Here is a 9,139-nt window from a genome sequence, read left to right as displayed (position 1 = left end):
TGTGTGTGTGTGTGTGTGTGTGTGTGTGTGTGTGTGTGTGTGTGGTGACAGGCTCTATTGTGTATTCTCCGATGTGTGTGTTTGCGCCAAAGCCAATGCGGACGTAATTGTTCTTCAGTTTTGACAATCTGAGCGCTTTTAAAGTATTTGCAGATCATAAACGCAAACATGACGGGAGCTGCCTGGTTGAATTGGACTATCAGAGTGTCATTTGTGCGTCTTACGTGTGAGGAAAAACACAACTTGTCATTGTGCAGTAAAATTAAGGAACTGCATCAAAAACATATCTTCGTTATTACTCCCCCCCTCCCCCAAGTAGCGTGTGCATAAGTACGGATATTTGTGTTAAAAAAAAAAGTAAAAACTAATTTAAGTCATATGTATAAATAAAAGGTAAAAAAATAAATTAATAAATAAAATAGACTCAAACATTGCTTAATTACAGTGTGTCCGTACCTCAAATCATGCTAAAGCATCTCGCTCAGCTCGTCGGTAAAATTCAAGTTTGCAAACCACTGCGATGACCAAGAGAATCCTGGCGATGGCGACGTTGCGTCATTTTGGGCACGCACAGCTTTTGAGTCGAAGATAAAGATTAGAGGGTGGCTCTCAGCCGGTAGGCTGACTAAGACAAAGAGAAATGTCAACATGTCGGCGGTCGGAAAAATGCAGATCGCTCTCACTTGAACAGAGAATTTGTTGCTGTAAAATCTAATTTTGCTTTTCTTCTTTTTTTTTTCTTCCCAAACCACGGGCTAGCTAGTGTCGGCCGTTTATCGGTTTATCAAAACAAAATGTCATGTCGAAAAATATCAACCAAATGGAACATTTAGCTTCTCTGAATCTGTTGCTACTTTGCTCGCATCTGTTTAAGTAAGTCGTGATTGCGAGCATGTTCGACGCAGCAGAGACGTTCCGGCCATGTTGCCTATGCCCCCCCCCACACTGTCTCTGTCCAGCCAAGCAGGATTAACCGGGCCCATCGATCAGCCGCCCCGCAGCAAATCTTTAGGCCTCGAGTCGATGGATATTGATCAACTGCAGCCACTTAATGTTTTTATGACGAAAGCAAACAACCTGTTGTCGAGGATTAGCTGGTGGAGATAACGCAGGTTTGTCATCGGAAGCTAATTTATCGCAGCATAGTTTACAGAAATTCAGAGTTTAGCGGCTGTGAGAAGAATTTATCGTGATGATGTCACAATGTTACTCGACTCTGATTCATTAAGCTTGGAGGGGACGTGATGACATTAGTGATGCGTCACTGGCCAATGAAAAGCATGTTCTGTATCGACAAATGTCGGCATTTATTTCCTTCAGGAAGGGAAAAAATAAATTTCTTTGATTATGAAATGCATGTATAAGATCTCCGAGTGTTTTTTTTTTTTTTGGAATAAAAAAATGGCGAAACTGACTCCTTTAGTGAATTGAAAAGCACACATCTCCAAATTTTGCATTCTTTTCAATGAAAAAAAATGGTAAAAATTATTTTTCAAAACTTTTTCTTGGTCTAATGAAATGTTATCTCTTGAAAAATTCTTTCGCCAATGAACATCTGGTTTTTTTCCTTGTTTTTTTAATGAAAAAAGTAATATTTTTTAGCCTAATTAAAAGCATGTTTAGCATGCTGCTGTTTTATTTATTTTTTAACATTTTTTTTGTACTTTTCTGACTTGACTATGATACATTTCATTTAACAGCAACGATTGTCAAAAAAAAAGAAAAATCCCATCTTTTGATTCTTGCGGGAAAAAAAAAAATACCCCTCTTTGTTCTTATTCTAATTGTGCCACTTGTGGGATTTTGGTGCTTCTCATGAGAGCTTGAAGTCGACTTTGAAATGAAAACAAAAGGATTCCAGTTAAGGTCACTGAGCCGTAGAGATGAGTCATGCCTGCCAGAACGTTCGTACGCGGTCGTGATCAGCCGCGGTCGACATTAAAGTTGCCTGATGGGAATTTTACAAAGTCTTTTCATCATCGGCAGCCGACAATTGCACAGGAAGTGCCTGAGAACTTCCATTCATCCCTTTTTTTTTTTTCGCCTCCTTTTTCTAACTTCCACATTGCCAACGCGGACAACTTTACTTGTAAAGCCGCCGTAACGTTGCATCCGGTTGGTGTGGGAGGCGAGGCCACGCTTGTTCTGAATGGAATTTATTAGCCGTGTGGAGTGGGAGGCAGGTCTGCTTTGTTACCGGGTTTCTCTTTATGAGGGCCATCAAACCACGGTGGACCAGATTAAGTATCCATCTCTCAAATAGAGATCAATTCCCCCCCATTAGCAAACGGCTTCTTGATTTTAGCAATGACGCCTTAAGTGGCCCTCAGTAATTGTTTTTATTCAGGAAAGTGGATCAAACCTTTTTTTTTTTTTAAAGACCTATACGAGTATGAGTATTCATTCTTAAGTAGACACAGATATCAAATACAAAGGCTCAATTGGGATTTTTTTTTTTGGGCCAGATATTGCAATTTAGATTCGATTCACGATTTTCTTCAAATCAAGCTTCAGTACAATTTGAGCTGCCAGAGAAAAAGCGACTGGGGCCTGTAATTCAAATCACGCTATTGATTGAATTACGTCACAGTATGGAGAGCATCAAAGTGTCAAAATTATCAGGGAAGTATTTAAAAAGGTAAATATTTGCTGTTCACACACACACACACATGTAGACATATATTATCTCATTTGATTTAATTGTGTGTCCTCAGAGCAACCTATCAAACAGCTGTTTCCCTCCCTATCTCTCTCCAGTTAGCAAAATATTTGCAGCACACAGCAGGACTCAGAGGCTTGAGGTTAAACGCTCATTAAAAGCGTCTAATTGGCTTGAGAGAGGAACCTCTCACATAGTGTACTCATAAAGGGAAATGTCCAGCGAGACCTGGCTAAGGCGATTTGCTACAGCTTTAATACGGCGCGTGAGTAAACATACTAAATAATGCAAACATCTATTAAAGTATTTGTCACAGCAACGGCATCTCATAGGAGCGTTTGAGCATAAGGTTGCAGTCTTTTGGAAGGTTTGCGCGTGAGTGTGTGTGCGTACGCGCGCAGCTCAGCATGAACATGTCACTTAGAACATTGCATACAGCACACCCATCTGTTAGCGAGCTATAAGAAGAATGAGGGAGCCGCAGGCACACCGTGTTGGTTTTATCAACATTTCACACGGCCCATCAAAAAAAAAAAGAAATTTAAAAATACATTTACTTTACATTTAAATAAAAACTAAATTTATGAGAGAAAAAAATAAATATAAAATTATATATATATATATATATATATATATATATATCCAAGACAAAATGATTACAGAGAGAATAAAGTTGCTAAATTAGGAGAAGAATGCGCTAAATCAGTCATGTTTAAGAATTACCCCCCCCCAAAAAAAAAACAAGTTGAACTGCTGACTTGCATTCATGGCCGTCGGAAATTTTGAATTCATATTTATTTTTTCCACCAAAAAAAAAAAAAAAAAAAAGAAAAAAGCCAGATTTTGCAATGTTACATCTTTCTTTCTTGAAACAATAAAAAGTTTTGCTCAATTAACACTTTTTTTCCTCAAAGAAAACTTAATTATCTTCAAACATGTTTAAGATATTTCAAAGCAAATCTCTCAATTCACGCTCCAGAGTCTCTAAAATGAACTAGAACACTTGCGCCCTATTTGTCCAATGTAAAATTCAGACTTAAAGAAGCCGGTCCTCGATGGAGAGGCACGGAAGCATCCTCAAGTGATACGTCCCCGACGACAACCAAACACGCCCACGCGCGATTGCGAAGTCTACGCCTTTGCATTTACAATTCAAGCACGCACGCGCAGTCGCTGTGACGATGAATGCCACGATGATGGAGAGGAGCGGCTACAGCGACGGCGCTGTGAGCTCTCGAGGACAATGAATACACTCTCGAGTGCTCGGCGCTGCATGCAGACGAGGACGTGAGCCGAACACGCGCACAAACAAAAACAAAACGTTATCAAGCCATTCCCATGCACGTACGTGTGTGCCAAAACTGCCGCATGTCCACGAATAATAAAACGGGATGACACAGTTGTCTTTAAAACAGATGGAAATCGCGTGGATGAATCCTTCCTTTTCGCTTCATCTTCCTCAAGACGGCGAGCGCGAGGATCACCTCGCGAAAGCGAAGATGAAGTGGAACATGTTAGGAGAAAAGCGCGTATGGAAACTCGTCATGGTCTTCCCGGAATATTTTCAACTCGACATTTTCTCAAGCGAACAATGGTGGCCACATACATAAATTAAAAAAATAAATAAATAAATGAGAGCACGGCTGACACTTAGTGTCGCGGTTGTGCAACTACACTCATCTCATTCTCGTCCAGGGCGGCACGACCCAAATTTTCGAGAAGGACTGCTTCGGAGTGAAGGGTGTATTTGGTCGAGGAGAGGCCTCAAGGCAATCACTTAGTAATTAAGGGCGAAACTTTCGGTGCTCTGGAATCCAGACCTCCTGCCGAGGGTCAATACTATCGACAAGCCTTAATTAAGTCAGCGCCTCAGCTGCTTTCAGCGGGTGGGAGCTCCGCTAGGGGCCTCCCGGTGTCTGATTGCACTTTGAACAGATAGCCCACAACATGAGCCGTTTTTTTTTTTTTTTTGCTTCAAACAGCAATTGCGGTTTCCTGATAGGTGACACATTCAGTCGTCACAAAATAAAAAAAATTAATTCAATAAAAAAACCCTCACTTCAATCCAGAATCCATTAGCTGAGTAGCTCAGTTATGGATTGATACATCTCAGATTGTATTGGAAGTGCGACGCTGCAAGTGCTATTAAACATTTTCACACTTGTATGCCGTGCAAGACTTTTTACAATCTCTTCTCTTCTTTTCCCACTTTCACATTCCCCCGGTCTAATATTCGCTATGTTGTGCAGCCACATAATTGTCTTACGGGAGTAAAGAAAACAAAAGGAATTACAGCGCACAAGGGAGCAGCGAAATCTTGGGCCTAAGAAAGCTTTTTAATCATATATTATTTGACTCTCGTGGCAAAAAGGCAAAGTTTAGTTACAGTCGGCGCATCTCTGGAGGTTTTGCCGTTTGTATGCAGACTGCACTTCGGCGGCGGCTCGCCGGGCCGTGCCGCCATTCCAGGTGACGAATGCCGCCATAGGTGCCGCGTAATCAATGCTTGTTTGACAGCTCGTTAGCCGAGACGTACAACCGAGTCTCCGGCTGCACACCGTGTCCCGCCAAACACGCCCAATTAGCGACGGGAACGCAATTTGCGGCACGTCGCGATTCACATCTCATCACATCACATATTGCGCCTTTCGAAGAGTAGAGTACTTATATACTAAACTTGCTCTATAAATAATGATTTGGTCTTTTTTGGTGCGTATAGTGTAGCCATGCATCCATTTTCAGTCGCACTTGTCCTCATTAGGGGAGCAGCTAACTGGAGACTGTCCCGGCTGACTTTGGGCAAGACCTACACCGATAAATAACTTTTAGCAAGTTTTAGAGGATACGTAGCACACGACAGTATTTTACTTTATAAAACATACAATAATAATGAAATAGGACAAATAATGAAGTAGTGTGGGCATCATGATTTCAAAATGCAAAACCTGTGGAATTTTGGGAAAATTTGTTTGATTTTTTTTTTGGGGCAGGGGGGGTTATAATTTGGAAAATTTAGTAAATTTCATATTTTGCAAAAATCTATACTTTCGGTCAGTATTTTATTGTTTTTTCCTACTGACCAATCTTTTCTAGAGGTACAAGGACTCGGCCTGATGCCAGTGATTTGCAACTCATCAAACTAAGCATGATTATGTCGTTGGGAAAAAAAAAAAAAAAGACATCTTGTTTGTGTGCTGAATCTTGTGGCCGGTTACGTGCGAGTTTTGCCACTTTAAAGCGGAGGGCGAGGGGAGTCCGCAGCTCACTTGGACATGCGAGGGTGCGCATGCAAATATCTTTTTGCATCCAATTAGGATGATGAGGCTTCATTAGTTGGTTGTGCCTCCCAATTAAAAGGCTATTTCAGATGGGAGGACGACTTGCAGACACACAATAGCCAAGACAATGCACTAAATTGTTGTCTGTCAAGCATGCAAAAACAAAAAAACGACCGTCACTACTTTTAATACGCGTCATCACCTGCCCGTGTGGATTTTGTGCGCGCATGCATTCACCGCCTCGGATGGTGATCGTTGCAATCCACCGTCGCCTCTATACGCGGTCTTAGCGCTGAATTATAAATGACGCTGTGGTGCGGACGTGCATGGTGCTGCTCTCCTAGCGATGACTTGGTTGGGTCGTTTTTGTCGGCAAAGGTTGACATTGCTTCTTTGTTTAAGTAGGCCAGGAAGGAGATTGAATCAATGTATAGCGATTCAATTCCAAGACGGGAAGGAGAAAACACGGAAGCACAGGCAAGAATTACATTCCGTGATCCGAAATTGTTCATTGGCGCTCATGTGGGTGTGTTCCCAACGAGTCATCAGCGTACTTTGCCCGTTGCCCACAGTCGAGCCAACGGTGTATAATTAAAGCCAAGTGATGGTCTGATGGCTGGCTGCGACTGTGATGGAACATCGCCGCTCGCTCTGTGTCGCCTTATTTGAATGAGCCTTTTTCAAAAGCGTCTCACACCTACGTGGCTGCATGAATTAGCGTCTGTCATCCGCTCGTTTCATAAACACTTGTTGAGCGGCTGCGGCCACAGCAGGCCATTTAATGACTTTGGAACGCAACTCTCCCGCTCTGACACGGGATCATTCATTAAGCCTGAGTGAGGTTCGGCAGCCGTTTGGCCTACTGAGAGCAGCGTGAGTGCGTGCGTGTGTGCGTGAACGCAGAATCCACCACCAATGTCAGGAATACTCAACACCAAGTGACGCTGAAGACCAAACAACCATTAGCATATCTGAGCACACGTTGTAAAGATTTCTTTTTTGTGGGGGAACTCTCCATTTAGGGTGTGAGTGGCTGAGTCACACTGACAGGTTACCAATTCCCAACCGCCTCTTCTGACGGACGCTTTGAGTGGGGCAGCACAGTCGTGAATAGATAAATGCAGTGCTCAACATAAATGAGGACAGGCCATTTGAAAAGTGGATTTTCTGTCAGTAATTCTTGTGAAATGGTGCGGTTGACAGACAGACAGACTCCCTGACCCCACAAATACAGTAAAAGTTTACCGAAAATGTATTTGTTGCCTTCTGGTGGCCCTGTGGGCAGAATATGGCACACCTGCGCAATAAACGAAAGTGACTAATTAGCTTCCTTGATGTGCATTAGGTGGATTATCTCGGCAAAGGAAAACTAAATTCAAAGGCTTCTTCCTCTGCTGATTTGCCAATTGCATAATCCTGCTCATGAGAAGACCAAGAGAACGGCCTTCGCCTTCAAGCAAACAAGAGTAAATGAGTCTAATCAAGGCTGACACAAAAGTTAGCTCCGCTACTGTGACGACACACACACATATTCAGCAAGCACTCTGTTGCCTGTGTGTGTCTGAATTTTGATGAAAATGTTTTATTTGTGTCTGGCTAAACAGATGGGGCCTGCGGAGTGTGAGTCTCCCGAGCACCTGTTCCCATATTAAAAGTCTTTAAGGACGTCTGGTTCGTCTTTCTCTCAAGTTCAAAAACCTCCAAAAATGCGGAATGCACAAGTCTGATTAGTTTCATCCGTGGCGACATCAGCTGCGCTACGGCGTCCGTCATCTAAATAAGACAGAGCCTCGGGGGCCACGAGACTCCAAAGGATGACGCACTCCGTCGGCTATTTGAGGAGAAAATGATGATTATTGTTGTTATTTTGTCGAGTCATGCTTTTGGTACTCCGACCTGGTAAGTGGTATGGAGCGGGAATCAAAATACAGGAGATGACGTCAAGAGGACAACGCAAAATAGGCAGGAATGGACACTTAATTAGGGACACATGCACAATTTGGTGATGCTCGATACAAGAGTTGGAGCAAAGACTGCATTTACAGAGATTATTATGAATCATTCCTTTTTAAACTTCTCGAATGGGTCCACTTTTCAAATGTCTTCTTCAAAAGATTGAATACAAGCCGCTCTGTGTGATATTTTATGTACAGTAAGAATGGAGTAAACCTCATTTATTATGCACTATATTATTTATCGCTTTGCTTCCGTCAACGAGCATTGATGTATTTTTAATATACAGTACAGCTTCAGACCACAGCTAGCTTTGTTGTTTTCCTGAGATTTTTCACTCGGTCGCTATTTTGGAAACGGCAAAAGAGGAGAAAATATAATGTTTGTGAGATTAAACCCAAAATACTTTGTAAATGGGTGGCCTTCATCCAGATAGACACCATATTCTTCCTCCTTTTGACATATTTGAGTGGAATTTTTTTTTTTTGCATGAACATTGTATATGTATATCCTATTTTTCATGTTTTTTTTGTGCTACCATCTGGGTTTTTATGTTGTTTATTAATGATGCCCACAGAATGGGGGAAGACGGAATAAATTATATTTATAGTTGCCACTGCGCACTTTTTTTTTATGCTGGACTGTTTATTGCTTTTGCATGGGTTCTAATTAGTATGTATGCATTACTTAATACACTTAAAAATACGCCGAACGTGTTTATCATCTTTGCTGCTGACGCCTCAAAGCGTCTTTGTTTAAAAGCCAATTTTTAAAGTTATGATGCTGCCACAATGTTGTTGGGGTTAAATCTTTAATTCCGTCTGTATCGGAAGAGAGCAAAAAAAAAAAAAAAAATGCTCAAGTTGCACTGGATTATTGGGATGCGTGGACCCCGCTGGCCCACACCGATAATAATCATGTTGGGTCATTTTTAAAGCAGCGGTGCTCGGACGTTTTAAGCGTGAAAAATAAATATTTAACTCTCCCGGTACCACCAGAATTGCCTTTACGCCATTATTGCCGCACATTATCTATACGTGGGTTGGAAAACATTTTTGGGGCAGGAGAGGGGCACCTTTAGCCTCAGATTAAAATGTTGATAAAGCGCGCACATGTATTCTCTAAATGGGACTGATTGATTGATATACTTTGCTTTTGTTTCATACTGTCGAATTAAAAAAATACACTAATACCTGTTTGACAAAACTGAGTAAAGGCTGATTTTTTTTTATTTTATATTTTTTAAAAA

Source organism: Idiotropiscis lumnitzeri, chromosome 16 (genome assembly GCF_059441095.1).
Source record: "Idiotropiscis lumnitzeri isolate Australia: NSW breed Sydney's pygmy pipehorse chromosome 16, RoL_Ilum_1.0, whole genome shotgun sequence".
Classification (NCBI taxonomy): Eukaryota; Metazoa; Chordata; class Actinopteri; order Syngnathiformes; family Syngnathidae; genus Idiotropiscis; species Idiotropiscis lumnitzeri.
This window is presented reverse-complemented; position numbering follows the sequence as displayed.